Source organism: Anser anser (genome assembly GCF_964211835.1).
Source record: "Anser anser genome assembly, chromosome: 3".
Lineage (NCBI taxonomy): Eukaryota > Metazoa > Chordata > Aves > Anseriformes > Anatidae > Anser > Anser anser.
The window spans coordinates 89,596,477-89,612,871 of record NC_139722.1 but is presented as its reverse complement, the minus strand read 5'-3'; positions in this window follow the sequence as shown (position 1 = coordinate 89,612,871).

Here is a 16,395-nt window from a genome sequence, read left to right as displayed (position 1 = left end):
TCATCAAAAATGTATTTGAAGCATAAAATGATCTCTCACATCCCCTTTTTTCTAGAAAATCAGCTGTCTTCTCAAAGATATCAAATTGCTCTGCCATCATCTGCCCAGGGCAAAACCCATACTTCATTGTATGACCTTTTCCATTTACCTCTGCTAATTTGTCCATCCTTCATAAGTTGCTCAAAAGCTTTAAATATAGCTGAGGTCAGACATGGGCATGTACATACCCAGAGCACATTTATTGCCTTTATTAACCAGAGACACTGCCTTCGCTAATCTCTAATCTGGTGTTATTCATGGCTTGAAAGACATATCAGAGCTCCACGCCAGCTGCTTGCCATTTGCATGCAAGTCCTTCCAGTGTCTGGAAATGTGAATTACCCACACTTTCCAAAATGATCACATCCAGAGCTTGAAATCAGCTTCCATCCTGGATGCGATCGCTTGACTCTCTGGTACCTGATGCTCTCAGCTGGCCGTCAAAACAGGGAGAACACGCTGACAGCTTAATACAGCTGCCTCTGGCCAAAAAGCAAATTGAGAAGCCCCAGGGTGGGAATGAGAAGGCAGCAGCATTGGGAGCTTGTGGCTGGTGGGTACTGGATGCTCGGGGACCCTCCCAGGTGGCACCAGGACTGCTTTTCCAACAGGCATCACCCACAGGCTTGGTCTAGGGCTTTGGGGAACTCCAGCACAGAAGGAGATGTTTTATTTTATTCCCTGCATGAAGAAAGGCTGTTCAGCTGGCAGATGGGTAACTGTTGTGGCGAAAGGTTGTGCTAGAAATAAAGTGGGTTAGGAGTAGCAGATCAAATTAAGAGAAAAAGATGCTAGTATCTTGGCTGAGGAACAAATGAGGACAGCATGTTGTGTTGACACTTAAAATTAAACACGCTGTCCTCATTTGTCCCCTAGCTACCCAGGCAGGGCTTCTTACATGTTGCTGCCAGATTATTTCTGTGCACACATAGAAAGAAATTCCAGAAAGTATCCGTATGATGATCCAACTCTCCAGGAGCTGTGTCATCAGTGTATTTCCTCAGGACACTGACTGTGTACAGGCATTAGGTGGATGGATATAAAAGAGGTGTCTGGTGTGTACTGGGGTTATCAAAAAGTGCCTTTAGTTTATGTCTTTTTCTTCTTTCCCTCTCCTCTGCTAGAAATCCTGTTGAGCAAAGAAGCAGATTATCGTGCTTGTTCAGTGCCTACCACAACAGGTATTTCTAATGGCATTCATAAGGACTCTCATTTTTAAGTTTGACAGCTCTCCACAATTTTTTTTGAATATTTTCCTCCCCACATGCAAACCCAATAGACACCATGCAGCAGGGTGAAGACACTCAGACACCACTGTCTGAGTTCATTCCCTGAGATTACATCAGTGCTTTCTGAGCGATGACTATGACCACTTAACACTCAATATTAATAACCATTCTCCCATTTCAAACCTCAAAACCAGGCTGAACCCAGCATAAGAGTTCAAGGCAATGCTTCCCACACAGCATGAGGCATCTGTATTCAGGCAGCTAAATCCCACCTTTGCCAGGCTCCAGAGCTGCGGGGCTCACCCTGACATAGGCTCTTCCCTTTGCATTGCCCTCCCGACTCCGCTGGCTGCCTTGTCCCCATCTCTGCTGGCTGCAGTGAGAGCACTGAGACCCAGCTCAGTGCCGAAGTCTTCTCCATCCCACGCCTAACCATGAGCAAATCCAAGCTGGATGAGCTGGGTTCCTCTTGTGGAACACAGCAGATAGCATGAAACACATCTTGGCCCCTTCTCCAGGTAGGTTTGGACCTATAGAGGTAGGTCCATTGAGGTAGGTAGCTATGACACTGCTGATGAACTTGGGGTGATTTAGATCTGTGCTTAGACATTATAGATTATTGTGTGCCAGCAAGGCAGAGCATATGTTTAAGTGCCATAATCAGATCCATATATTAAAGTCCCTAGGTGTGACATTACCAGCAAAAAATAGGAGAGAATTCAGCTGGGGGTTATGAGAGTTGCTGTTTAGAAACCACCATTGGATTTGTGATATAGCAGCCTACAGGTATGGAGGAGGCAGAAAGGCAGATACATACACATATAAAATCAGTATATTAAGAGGCAAAAGACTCATTTGACAGATAGCGAGCTTGAGAAAATGAAAAGCAAATGGGATGCTAAAATGTTTTACGCTACATACTCATCACAGAGAAGGGGAGTTGTGTTTTTAATGAGCAAAGATGTATCATTTCACTTACTGAGCCTTCCAGCTGATGATAAAAAGACTTGCTTTAGAGCAGCAGGATTAAACAAGGTGCAGATATGGATTATAAATTGCTATGTACCAAATGTGAACAGATTGCCCTTAAATGTCATTCTTATGTAGATAAATCAATCCTAGTTGAGAAGAGCAGTTCAGCATGGGAGGAGGTGAGGGAAAAGGCACTGTACCTGTCTCCTCTTATACCTCATGCAGGATCCAGTTTTACTGAGATCTGCCCCAGGCTTTATTCACCCATAAGGTCATTTCTAAGCCCCTGGCATGTGTGTCACCCTCTTTGGGGTGCTGAGGGAAGCTAGACGACAAGGGACTCTCATGCTAGCCCCCGGCATAGCCCATGCTGAGGTTCTTCAGCCTCCTGAACCTGGGCTCAGATGAGCCACATACCATGCAATAGAAGAAATGCTTGAAGAAAAGAGCTTTGCAAAGAAGTGATTTCACCCCACAGCCCTCTGGTCCTCCTTGGGGATGTAAAGGGCAGCGAGGGGGGCACACCAGCCATCTAAAGGCTTACCTCTGGTCACCAGTGGCCTGTACTGCCTCTGGGGGGCCACAGCAGCTGGTCCAAGGATTGAAATGGTTGAGAAACCTCTGCTCAAGGCATTGCCAGGAGCAGGAGGCATTGCTGGGAGTCAGTTGCAAGGGACTGAAAGGGACCACCAGAGTGCAGAAAGACACTGTAGGGAAAGAAGGCGATTGCTCCTTCTCAGCATCCATCTGGGCACTCGTCTGGGGGACAGGGGAGTAAGAGGAGGAAGCCGGCCAAGGATCCCTCTTTTCAAGCAGAATGGGAAAAAGGATTGTAAAGGACTGAGAGAATAGGTGCAGGAACAGCCTAATGAACTCACTGATCAGGAAGGAGAGCCTCAGTGGTTTATCCAGGTCTTCTAATGCTTATGATATTTCATTAAAATAAGCTACTCTATTGAAGGAGGATTAGAGGGCAGTAAAAGCATATCTATCTTTAAAATTGGCATTAGTGGTGATCCTGGGAATTACAGACCAATGAGCCTTACTCTGAACTAGGCAAATTAGCTGAAAAGATAATTAAAGTGCAAAGAATAAAACATCTAGATGGCAGTGATGATATAACAGGAACAAACCAACACTGCTTCAGCAAAAGTATTCACGCCTCACACGTGTAATAGGATGCTTTGTGCATGTCAGCAAAACAGCAGATAAAGGAGAAGTGAGGTGGTTTTTTCGGATATTCAAAAAGCCTCCATCCACACTCCTTCTAGGGACTGGCGCCATTTGAAAGCAAAGTCATCAAAAGTAAGATGTAAGCAGCTATTGAAGATCAAAACCAGGTTCAAAGAACTGCTAAAACACAATCGGTGGCACCAGCACCAGCACCTGTGTGGGTAATAGAATTAACAAACGATCAAAGAGGCAAGAAGAGTTTAGCAATCTCCTCTCTTTCTGTAGCTTTACTACGAGAGTACCTCTGCTACCTCTCCAGATCACACAGGAGTTTCTGTTTTCATCAATCTTTGAGAAAAGTGTGGAAAGCTGGTTGAACCTCTGTTATCAGTCTTCGCTTTTCTTCCATAAGCCTTATGCTGTTCGATGGATAGGAAAAGGAGAGTCTCAAGTCCTCACCTCCTGGAGGCACGTTATTTCATGAGCATCTCAGCTTGCTTTGTCCCTATCGAATTTCAAACATCCTGATTATAGAAAATAAATAAATAAATAAATAAATAAATAAATAAGCTGGAAGCTGCATTTGCCAAGTATTAAAATAAATAAATAAGTAAAACATTTAAGAGGAAACTCAAACAATAACCAAAAAAAAAGGTCTTAACAACAACATGACTTCAAAGACGAGTTTGCTTTGGAGCTGCCTGTTGCCTTGTGATGTGTTAGGGGACCACAGCCACGCAGGGCTCTAATGAGAGACACGAGTGGGCTCACAGAGTGGGCCCCGGCACAGCAAGCAATGCCAATAGGCAGCACACCTTTCCTTGCTAGATGTGGCACCCTGAAGGGTGCAAGGGTGACACACCGAGCGGATAAATAAAAGCGATGCAAAAACTAGGTACAAAATAGGGCTGGAAGGGCAGAAGTAAATCATTCCTCCACATAGACAGTTCAACAGTACAAGAAGAGAGGACACAAAATTAGAGCGAAAGGCAATGCATTTCAAACTGATAAAAGAAGAGACTATTCTTACGCAATGAATAATTAACCTGTGAAGTTCACTGCCACAGGATTTTACTGAGGACAGAGGCTTAGCAGCATTCAGAACAGGAAAAGCCATTGATATGAATAATGAAAATACGCACCATTACACTTGACAGAATAAAATCTCTCTGTAAGGGGTTTTAACTCCTCCCAGCCCAGTGCAGGACCTCTGCTGCCTGGCTGGGAGGGAAGAGAGGAAATGTCTGCTAGGCTTGGGCTCTGTTCCAGCCCATGGATCCCCATCACAGTGCTGCCGTGTCCTTCTCTGCAGCTCTTGGTGCTGGCAGGAGAACGAGGATGGACACTGGGCTGAGGGACAGCTGAGCCACTCATTGATAAGGTGCTGGTAGAAGGGATTTTAGTTGCTTTTCATTTCTGTCTCTGTATTGTTCAGCCATCTGCCAGTTCCTGAGGCCTGAGATGCCTGATGTCTCTGGAGGAAAGGAGAATTCAGCCTGCTTTCTGCCAGATGAGGCTGTTCCTTTATCTCTTGCAAATTTGACCAAAGCATCCTTCTTTCACAGAAGAGTTGGCTTGCTTTCAGCTAGTCTTATTGACCTCATCCATACCTTTAGCATTTTCACAGGAAAGACAAAGTTATAAAATACTCCAGTTATCTGAAGCTGGAGAGTAAATACTTAGGTGCTAACATCCCTTTAAATGGATTTGCAGAGGAGACTGGACTTGTTTCTGTGCCTTTTTGCGTTCAACATTTATCCTCTCTCAGAAGAGCTCAGCATCTTTCACCGCCATGCACTGAGATGAGGGCTGATAGTTCCCGGTGAGACGTGGCACATTATCCCTCCTTTCCAGAGGGACAGTGTGCCAGAGGGACGTGGTTCACCAGCTGTCCCAAAGGGGAGAGCTGCAATAGGTCCTGTAGGCCTTCACACGAAGGCCACCATTCCAAGTCAACAACATGTCAGTTCTTGCCTCTGTGGATCATCTTCCATCCCAAGATCCCAAAACATTTCGTTAAGATTTCCTAGGCAGCACACACGCTGAGGAAGCAGGTGGGTGAATACCATTTCCATCTGGAACTGAGAAAAAACAATGTGAATTAAGCAGCATGTGTGAGCACAAAACACAGATCCTTAAAACATCCCTGTAGAGCCTATAGGCTACATAAGCAGGTAAGAGCACTGCTCCATAAGCAGGTAAGAGCATTGTAATACACAAACCAGGCATCCGTCCACCTGCATCCTTCCCCCTGCAAGGTCTTTTCAGTGCATGCAGCTAGAGGTAGTCACCATGAAAAGTTCTTTGCATTCTTCCTCCATGAACCTATCCAGCTTCCCCTTTAAAAAAAAAAAAAAAAAAAAAGAGGAAACTTTAAGCAAACTTTAAGCACTGCAATGCCCTGTGGCCAGGATTTCTAAAGCCACGGTGCATGAAGAACAAATGTTTTCCATTTTGAGCCCACTAACTGTGAGCATGGTTTGGTGAGCTCCTGGTTCTTACAGTGGACCATGGAGAAGTGGGAGGCGGTGTGAGAAGACGTGTGTTTCACGCAGGGAGGGGATTGCAGAGGCTGAAGTGGGTACCAGTCCCAGAGGAAGGCTGGGTTAGCTGCGACCTTCTCTCCCCCTTGCAGATAGCCCCCAGGGCTGTGAGGGGCTGGGTGCTCCTAGGTGAGGCACCAACCAACTCGTCCCTGCAGGTCTGGGTGAGTGGTGGGTGCTTGCTCGCTCTCACACACCAAGCACCCCTGCACCCGACGCCCTCGCTGCCCGGTATTGCTGAGGGATTCACCAAATCACATCACAGGTCACCCACGGTATCAAACCTACGTGATACTAGAGGGGTAAATCAGGAAGGACCTCAGAGCAGAAAGCAAAGAAAATAAAAAGCATCTGCTTGTGATGGAGTGTTATTAAAATAGTGGGAGAGATGCTGAACTTTGCCTCCAAGAGCTCTGCAGTTTATACCAGGCACGGGGAACAGCCCGACACCCATGGGGGTTGTGATAAACCCAGGAAATTATTAATCTGTCTAAAGAAAAAGGAAGAGAGAGATAAAAACATTCTTCCTACAGAGGATAAAGCGGATTTCTATAACCCAAGCAGGAAGGTATCAGTGGTGTTTTTGTGGATTACTACAGACGATTATATACGCTAAGTAGGATGAAGTCAGACGAGGGTTGCTTGTCTTCTGGGAAGACGTGAATTAAAGAGATTTTGGAAGATGAATAAAGAGCTCCAGATAAGGCCCTAATGGATCAGAGAACACCACAGCCATGCTGTTGCTACTTTAGGGTAAGAGCTACCTGGGGGAGGCTTTTCATCAGCAATTAACCCGTTAGTCTGTCGACCTCTCTAAAACGGGTAGCGTAGGCATGGTGCCGTTGCACTGGCTACAGACCGCGTCTTGCAGCGCCTCTTCTCATGCTTTCTTGTGCAGCCCCAGACAAAGGCAGCCAGCTGAAACCTCCAGAGAGGCCGTGCTTTGTCCTCAGGGAGGCTGGGGCTTTGACGGTGGAGGCGTTGATGGTGTCCTTTCCTCTGCCTTGCCTTGCAATGGATCTGGCCTCCGTTCTTAGTGTCCCAGGTCCCAAAGGCCACTGGATTCCTTGCTGGCCACGGCTGGGCAAGAGACGAGCTCCTGGTTTCTGACCCTGTACTTACACCCTAGGGTGTGAGCTGAGGCCCTATCCAGCTCATTTCACACAGAAGCTGCCATGCCTGTGCCGGGCCTTAACAAGGTTAGCTGACAAAGATTTGGCTAAATAGAAAATAGACTTTTTCCAAGAGAAGCTAGAAGACCTGAATCTCTTCCCACCTGAAAAAAAAAAAGCAGCGGACAATTAACCAGTTAATAAATTAACCATTTATTGCATGAAGGGTTTCCTTTACTGAACTTCAATAATACAGGAAAAAGGAAAAGCAAATAACCTCCAGCATGAGCAGGCCTCAAACCCAGCTTGGCATACCCCTACCTCCCCTGAAGAGCAGCTCCTGGTCACCTCCAGAGCACGTTCCTGCTGCCAGCACTCTGACAATTAAAAGCACCAATATCACGGATGGCAACATGGTGCTCTCCTGGCACCACGTAGGAAACGCATCGTCCTTGTGCCTCAGTCTCCCTAGGCATGAAAGATAGATTTTTTTTTTTTTTTTGCCATGTTTTCCAAGGAGTTGCAACCCGTTACTAATTAGTGCCTGCAAAATGCTTTCAAGCTCCTCAAAGGGAAGGTGCAAAAGAAGGACTAAATATCATTAACAGCTTTATTTTACACACAGCAGAAAATTAATGAGGTGTTGGCTCCTTGTGAACTGCAACTACCGCCCTGCTGAGGAAATTTTGCTTTCATAGCAGGTGTCGCCCACATCTCTGTTCCTGGAGCACTGTCATTTGGGATGTCATCTTCTGAACAGAACCACTACCAGCTCCTGGCGTTTGCTCTCTCACCAAGGAGTGTGGGTCTGCCACTCACAGCTTCTCTCTTCATTTCCCTGGAGCTGCCTGGGATGCTGGTGACAGGAGATGGAGACTGGAGGGGGAGAGCCGGGGGACATTTCAAAGGGGTGAGGTGTCTGCTTCAAGGCTCTTAATAATAAACTCCAACGGGAGGCAGAAATTAACTAGTATCAGTGTCTGAACCGAATGGCTCTGAAGGCTTCTCCAAGCAGCTCACCCAGAGCGTTTCTGTTGCCAGTCCCCCACTGTCAGGTCTTTCAAATGGCAGCTTCAGGTCCCTGCTGCTTCCAGCATTGACAGCCACTCAGGGTCTGCAAGAGAAGTCATAAAAAAAAAAAAAAAATTGCTCTTGATAATTTAAAAGTCAGGTCTCCTGTTGAGCACCTTTGGAGTTGGAAGGTGCCTTGCCTCAGTGCAGAGAGTTCGCAGAGTGGGTCTTACCTTAGCTGGCTTACCTGCTGCCTTCATATGCCAAACATGCCTCCTGGGGACAAACCATTTTCCCTAGAAGAAGCAAGGACACAGTAGGTCCCAGCCATGTCCCAGGCTACTCCAGGGCAACGCACCCAGGGCTGGGTTTGGGGACTCCTGCCGCAGCTGGGCTCTGAAGTAAGCTCTGCACCCTCAGCAGAATGGGGATCCCTCCTGGGGTCCTTGTTTGTCAGGCTTAGCAGCAGCTGGTGCACAAAATGGCTCTGTCCGTCTGTTTGTTTCCTCTTTTGATGTGCTCCCCTGATTTGTGGCACCTCTCCTGCCTCTCCCAAGCCCCCAGTGGCAGCTCTGAAGCAGGATGCTTGGTGTCATTTCAAGGACTGGCCGTTAGAGGTTGGAGGTAAGTAGTTTGGCTTATTCCCTTCTCCCTCCCGGTTGTGAAATCTGGGAACAGCGGAATTCCTTTGCATAGTCAACAAAAAGCATTCAAATCCCACCTGCATGTGCCACATACACATCAGATCCCAAATTAGAAAAGAAAACACGTGCCTCGTGCTGCAGCCGCCTTCCCCTCCATGCCCCGGTCTTCCTCCTGCCTGCCAACGCCACTTTCACAGCCAAGGCGAAGGCTTTGAGCCTGGAGCAGCACCACAGCCAGTTGTATCTGGCCTCCTCCTAGAGATGTGCACGCCGTCCCAGTTTCACGGCCATCCGAGGAGCGTGGAGCAGCCCTATTCTTCCCAGGAGAGAAACGAACGCAGCCAGGGTAGCCTAATATGTGAGGCGGGAGAATCGCTTTTCCAGCTGCTGTGGCTGGAAAAGACAGATGAGCTTCTGGGCATTTAAACCCTTCCTTGTGTCTGAGACACCTGTAAGGAACGTCAGGCAGAGGATGGAATGGAGAAAATGGTACTGGCTTTTAATTTCTTTCCATTTATCAGCCAGACGATCTGAGAGGAAAAGGCAGTGAAGCTATTAGCCTGCTTCACACGGCCGCTGCCTCTGCTGTCTGCAGAGGAAAACCTTGCAGCAGAGGGAACTCCCCCGGCACAGCAGCACCCTGAGAGCTGAGGTGCTGCCCCTGAAACAAGCCCGAGGTCCATCAGACTGTGCCTGAAGCACCTCCTGGCTGCGCTAAAAGCCGCTCAGACTGTATCACGCTGCTCCGTCAGCGGAGCCTCCAACACCCGCACTGAAAAGGATGGCACCTCCTGCATCCCATCAGCACAGGGGATCCCGTGTTTGAACACCACTGGATTGGGCTGCCCCGAAGGGACAGGGACACAGCTGATGCTCTGTGTGCCAGAAACACCTTCTTTGGGGCTCACACACAGCTGGTGCACCTGAGCAAGAGGGAAAATATTTGTTTCTTAGCACTGAATTTAGGAAGATGCCTATCTCGGGAGGTACAACCAGCAGCCTTGCTTGCTTAGGGCAGAGATTTGGGGGTGCTCATCCATGGGCTCCTCTGACACCTCCTGGTTCAGGGACCTGCAAAAGCTGAAGGGACGCAAAGCTTCTGAAATGGGGGCAAAGCCACATTGCCAGCAAGCGGAAGGAAGTGGGGGCCTGAGCCCGGTGAAAACACAGCCCTATCTTGCTAGCAATTTGACAAGAAGTGTGTTCACGCTGTGCCGGAAGAATCCCAGCAGCAATTGACAGGGAGGATTTCAATCAGAAACCCATCTCCTGTAAGGACTGCTTTTGGGGACAACCGGAGAAAGCAACCTGCAATCTACTTTGTATTGCTGAGCAATAATAGGGCCAGCTCGGATGGAAAGCACGGTGAAGAGAAAGTGAACCAGGCCCCCAAACACTGGGGAAAGTGGAAACAATCAGAGCCGCAATACAGGCCAGTGCCTCTTCAACCACCCCTGCAATAAGCAGACCCCAGATCTCTCCCCCCTCCACATTAGCCTCATGACATCCAGCTAGCGAGCAAACATTTTCCTGACCACAAACTAGATTTGAAACCGCTTTGGCTGCAGCTGCCCGATCCCTGCTCGGTGCGGTACCTCAGCTGGAGCCACAGGAGGATTTCTGGCCGAACCGAGAGGGATGCAGACCCATTAAAAGCCCTGCCGTGCCCCGTCTGGGAGGAAGCAGCACCCTGCAGACAGGCACGGCACTTGTCACGGGGTCCCTTGAAGCCACGACACGGTCAGCCTGGGCTCCCAGCACCTCTGCTCTTCCTTGGCAGCCCCGGTTACATCTCTGCACAGGCAGGAAAAACCTCAGAAAGTTTTATATAACAGCGAAACCATTTCCCAGCAAGCCGTATTTGTGCCATCTTTTTATATTTCAAGCCTGTTCCAGTTCTCTTATCTTCTTTTTTTTTTCAACACTAGCAGCAGCAGTGTACTTAGCCTGGTAAATAATGCATACCGCTCTCGCTGCTATGCAGACAGACAAAGGCAGGTAGTGTATCAAAGAATAAAATTGTACAGCGAATTGCAGTGTAATAGCTGTAATTTAGTGCCCTGTGGGTGATCGGAGATTCAGAAAGTATCAGAGACCCATGCTCCGTGCTGACTGGCAAGGTGACTGGAGATACAGCGCAGTGTTTGACCCCTGGATTGTTTCCAACCTAAGTAGAGACATAAAAAATTCAGGAGACCATGCTGTCTCCCAGCAAAATGGTTTGTGGGGTGGTTAAATAGATGGATTTTGTGTGCGCACACACACAGGATATTTATGTGGGCGCACAGAGATAATCAAAGAAACACTGATCAAGACCCGGACTACTTATATAACAGAAACGCCTGGGGAAGCTGGGGGTGTATCTGGGTTGTTTTTTATTTTCTGCTCGCAAGAACGAAGGGAAGTCTTCGTTAGGGCGCCAGCTGGATCCCAGCTCAGGAAATCTCAATTCATTTCACATGCAGGCTAGCGGCTAACGATGTGTGTGTTTGTCTGTCTGATTTCGGCTCTTTGGCCATCTCAGACTTGGGGGCATTCAGATTCCTTGCCAGGTTCCCATTTCTGGAGCATTTGTCTCCACCAATCACCCGGAAAGTCACTTGAGGAAGCAAAAGCGATAGCAGGAGAAATAATGCTATTTGCAGACTCCCTGGTAGCCCCTTGATCAGAGGCAGCGAGCCGCACGTTCCCTCAGAGCTCAGCACACACCTGGAAGGATGTAATCGCTCTCCTACCTGCACAACACGTGAGCGTGCAGGGATGCAAACGGCTGTAACCTCCCGCTGGCAGACAGCTCGGTGTAGGAGCAACCTCTTTGCTTCTGCCCGCCTGGGGAGCCCCCAGCACCCTGTCCTCACAAGCCTCCCATTTTCCCCATTGCCCAGGGGAAACAAGAAGCAAGGGGTCGGCAACGTCCTCCGAGGAGCACGGGGGGCTGCCCAAAATGAGTGAACACCAAGCTGAGCACGGGGGACTTTGGGGGGGGGGGTGCACTTAGCATGATTATTATGCCCTTTCTTTTCAGGCAGCGTCCCGCCATCCAGAAAAGCACAGAACACATTACAGGGCAAGTCCTTCACCAGCCCTGCAGATGGGGATGGGCTAGTACGAGGCATGGATTTGGCTTCTCCTGCCTCTGCCAGCAATGCTACAAAATCCGTGAGCACTTTGGTACCCCAGCAGGACCCGGAATCTTGTAGGACAAACCCCCCAGGGGACCCAAGGAGAATGTGCTGCTGACGACGAACAGATGATGTCGTTCGGCTTCCTCGTGCCTTTCACAGCATCACCGACCGGGACCGGAGGTAGAGCAGGTGGAAATGGGGTGACAGGAGCCAGGAATGGAGGCTGTGGGTGCCAGATCACCGAGCTAGAAACCAGTTGCCCAGTGCAGGACCAGAAACAGTCACTGCCTCTGAAGCCAAGACAGATGCGTGCACGAGCTCCACCTCACCAGGCCAACTTCAGCTCCCTAAAACACTGCAGCCCATTTGCCTCGTAAGTACTTTCTGGTTCCCTGGAGCCCATTCAAGGGGATAAATCTCCAAGAAAGAACTTAGGCTCTTGTGCAGGATCCCCAGTAAAAAAACACGGCTATAAAGCCAGCCACCCGATTTTGAACTGCCATGGATGCCAAGGTGGCACCTGCCAAGCTCCCCCCAACAGGTCAGAAGCACGTTTGCCCTGGGGAACTGTGACGGCCACCTTTTTCCTCACGTGATGCTTATGCTTGCCAAATGTTAAAAGCAGGGCGTGCTGTTCCACTCAGCCGTGCCCTGATTCAGAAACACGCAGCTCCCCATGACTTGCCGGGCAATCAGCGGGGCCCTGTGCCGTCTCTGCACCGCAGCACCCGTCTCTGTGATGGATGCGCCTCCGCTGCCTGCAGGATAAACTCGGTCACAGGGCTGCGGCCCCAATAACACAACACTTCATAAAGCTGCTTAGGTTTCTCTCTCTGTTCTCAGATATTTATAAGGGACCCATCCCCACGATATATCTGAGCGTTTCACACTCTGCCATGTATTTCTTCCTGTAACTGTGCTCTTCTCCTTGCTCGATAGATAGGAACTATGCCCACGCAACGTTTTAGACCCTCAGTGTGATGCTGCATGCTCACAGCAGGACAGCAATGCTTTTGTAGAACAAATAACACAAATGGCTGGGGCAGGCCCAGAAAAATGCCTCCTAACTGGTAACCTGGCATAAGAAAAGTAGGGCTGACACATCCTGGGGGAACGGGCAGCGACTAAAGCAAAGGGGCATCTCCAATTTTCAGTAATGCATTTGGGCAAATCGGTGCCCCAGCTCCCAGCTTTGCAGAATGAGACCCACCAACTGGACCCTACGAATCCCTCTAGGATCACATCTTTAAAGGCCATTGCTCCAGTTCTCCCACGTCCTCCAGACTAAGACAGCATGCTTTGGAGTTCAGCTTCATTCAGCATCAAAGTGAGATCTGTGATTACACGCAGAGTCTGGCTCTGCGAAAAACAGGACTCCATCTGCTCCCGCTCCAATTACTGCACTGTGTGGTCTTGCATGAGGCGTACAACTCCGCAGAGCCCCTCACGTTTGACCAAGGCGTGTAGGACATGGGATTTCACCCAAACAGAACCTACCGATGAGGGCAGGCATCATCCCTGGCTGCAGAATCCCTTCTTGGCCCAGCTCTGCATTTCACCAATGCCAGTTTTGTCTCCGGGTAAGTTGTTTTGATTAATTTCATTTAATTAATTCCACAGTCTCAAGCTGTTCCCAGAACGTGTGTGGAGCCCGTCAAGGTGGGAGCAGAGAATGCAAAACTGAAGATGCAGCCCATTGGGTTTTCTATATATATCTTCCAAGAGGAAAAAAAACACCCCACGCTACAGGAAGGAGCATCTCAAAGCCTGTGGAAGCCTGACAGCATTTTCTGTCACTCTTCTGTTCCCTGGTGGCGTTTAATTCTGCAGTGTCCCCGCTAGGGGCAGATATATCTGCACCGCAATCTGTGTCCCCTGGTCATTGTTTCAAAATCACAGTTTCATCCCTGCTTATAGGGTTTGGGGAGAAAGGAGAGAATTTATATGTTGGTCCTATGGAAGGGATATGGGGGAAAAGCAAAGCCCTTGTTGCCGCAGGCAGCTCTAAGGACAGGTTATTTGCCCAATTTCCATTCAGCATGCCTTAGCAGCCATTCATCAGCTGTTCCTGAGCTCTTCACCATTCCAGTCCCTATAGCTCACATCCGTTTCACAGCACCTCTGTTCGTTTTCCCCCTCCAGCTCACTCAGCCCTTCCTTCCTCCAGGTGGTCAACACACAACCCCTGCCCCAGCCCCCGTGACGTGTTCTGCTGATTCCTGTGTGCTGGGTGTCCTTCTGTCCCGGAGACCAGCTGCATTTTGTACAGCAGGGCCGGGATGGGAGAGGAGTGGTGGCACTGGGCTAGAGCTGGCCGCCTGCTGTGTTGGGGAAACCTGTGCTCAGGAGGTCCCTGGGACGTCCCGTCCTCTTGAGACACTGCCTCGTGACCAGATGGGGAAGGAGATGCTTGGGGAATGGAGAATTGCTCCCCATGACCTAGTCAGGGATAAGGGATCAGGCCTCTGGACTCAGCGCTAACTCAGCTACTTACTTGCTGTGGAGACAGGGCCAGATATTGTCTCACTCTTCACGTCTATAAAGTGAGGTGTCTGGCCTCAGCTTCCTCTCAGGCTTGTCAGAGGACTGATTCATTTGTGCTTACAAAGCACAGTGAATCTTGCAGATGGAGAAGGCAAAAAGAGGTAGGAAGGTAGTAAATCAGGAGTGCACAGGAACATTCTCCTAGACACATCCTGCAAACTAGCACTGAATGGCTTACATCCATATTATTAAACTCTCTTCTCCTCTGAAACAGTGACCTCGTGCAAAAGCCTATTGGGAAAGGTCCTTTGCCTGTCAAAACTCCTAAATCATGCCCGGACATTGTTTGGGACAGTCCTAGTGGGACCAAGCCAAACCATACTGGGGATGTGCTGACACTTCACATGGATGATTGAGTTTGTATTCTGGGATCATTTCTTGACATTGTTTAATTTACTAGTAAAGACTTAATTACCATTGAAGACTTAATGCTTGTTCTATTAAATTACCCTCAAAGTCAGCACTGCCCTGATAAAAATCAGCAAGTATCCCTATACCTTCGTGAAAACATTGCTTCTTCAGTCCTCAGTCATTACCTTTCCATCTCCCGAATGATTGTGGAACAAATTATTAAATAATAGGTGATAAGAAAAAGCCAGCCAAGAGAAAACCAAGAACAAATCATATCAAACCGGTTAACTTTCTTTCTTTGTTGCAGTAACTGGAATAGTGGAGAGAGCAGGTGCAGCACTGAAAGCTACCTTGATGCGTAGTAAGGCTTTTTGAAACAATCCCGTACGATATTTGTTATGGGTGTGCACTCTGAAAGCAGTTACCAGTGGTCTGCAGTCAGACCAGGAGGACTTACTGAGATCTGTTCCAGAGATGTCACACCAGTTCTATCAAGTAGCTTCTTCAATAACTTAGATGATGAAATAAAGTATGTTTAAAGTACATGGCTTGCCCCACGTCTGGAAGAACTTGCAAGACTGTAGGCAGCATTGGAAATCAAAAGACCGTGACAAATTGAAGAAATATATCACAATCAGTCAGCTAAAATCCCATAAGGCTGGTGCAAAATACTGTACTGAGATGTATGAAAATTAAATGCACCAGCAAAAAAAGGGGGAAGAAGTGAATAGACCACAGCACTGAGGAAATGGATCAAGGAGTTACAGAAACCAAGAACTAAGTATGAATTACCATTGTGAAGGTGTTGCACAAAAAGGCAAATGTCATTCTTGGCTATTATTAGTAAGTCATACTGCATATAAGACAAGGGAGTGCCTTTTCACTTTCTCAATACCCACAAGGTCTCAGACAGGCTTAGTTCATGTTGGGACTGGAAAAAGGTAACAAACAGTACAGGCGATGCAAAGTGCATAGGGTTGAATGAAGAGGGTTGAGTCTACCAGGGAGAAACCAGGAGTGGGGGATATCACTGAAGGAAGATGCTGGTCCCCCCATCTCCTGAGAACAGATCAAGATGCAACAAGATTGATTAGGTTATAAACAGGAAGAAAACCTTCCCAGCTATCACTCAATGAGCAGTAGAATGGGTATCAAGGAGGTGGCAGCATCCCTGGTGTGTGTTAAGTGCAGGGAAGGCAAACATTCACATGGGTGCCATCGGTATATCCAGTCCTGACTCTGGGTGCGTAGATGGAAAGTCCCCTGAATGTTCCTTTCAGACTGACGTGTGTAATCTTTACAGTTTCTAATATCACTTCATCACACTCATTTTGACTGCAACGATGTGACCCTTCCAGCTCAGTGGTGGTAGCCTAATCAGAGGCCCTGAGTAGGGTCTCACCAGAGCCTTATCCAGTCTAATTACTGGATATGCGATTTGGTGTTCAGCTATATGCCGTCACATCCTGGGCTCTCCTCTAACAGGCATTGTGCTAAACCATCCCATTCAAGAGATGAATAAAACCTATTTCATTCTTTTCCTCTTAACCCTCTTGCAGTAAGCGTGTTCTGTAACCTGATTGCTCTCACAGTTAGAAACTTCTAATTTCCAGCTTAAATATGCTTGTGACCAGCCAGCAGCCACTTGACAT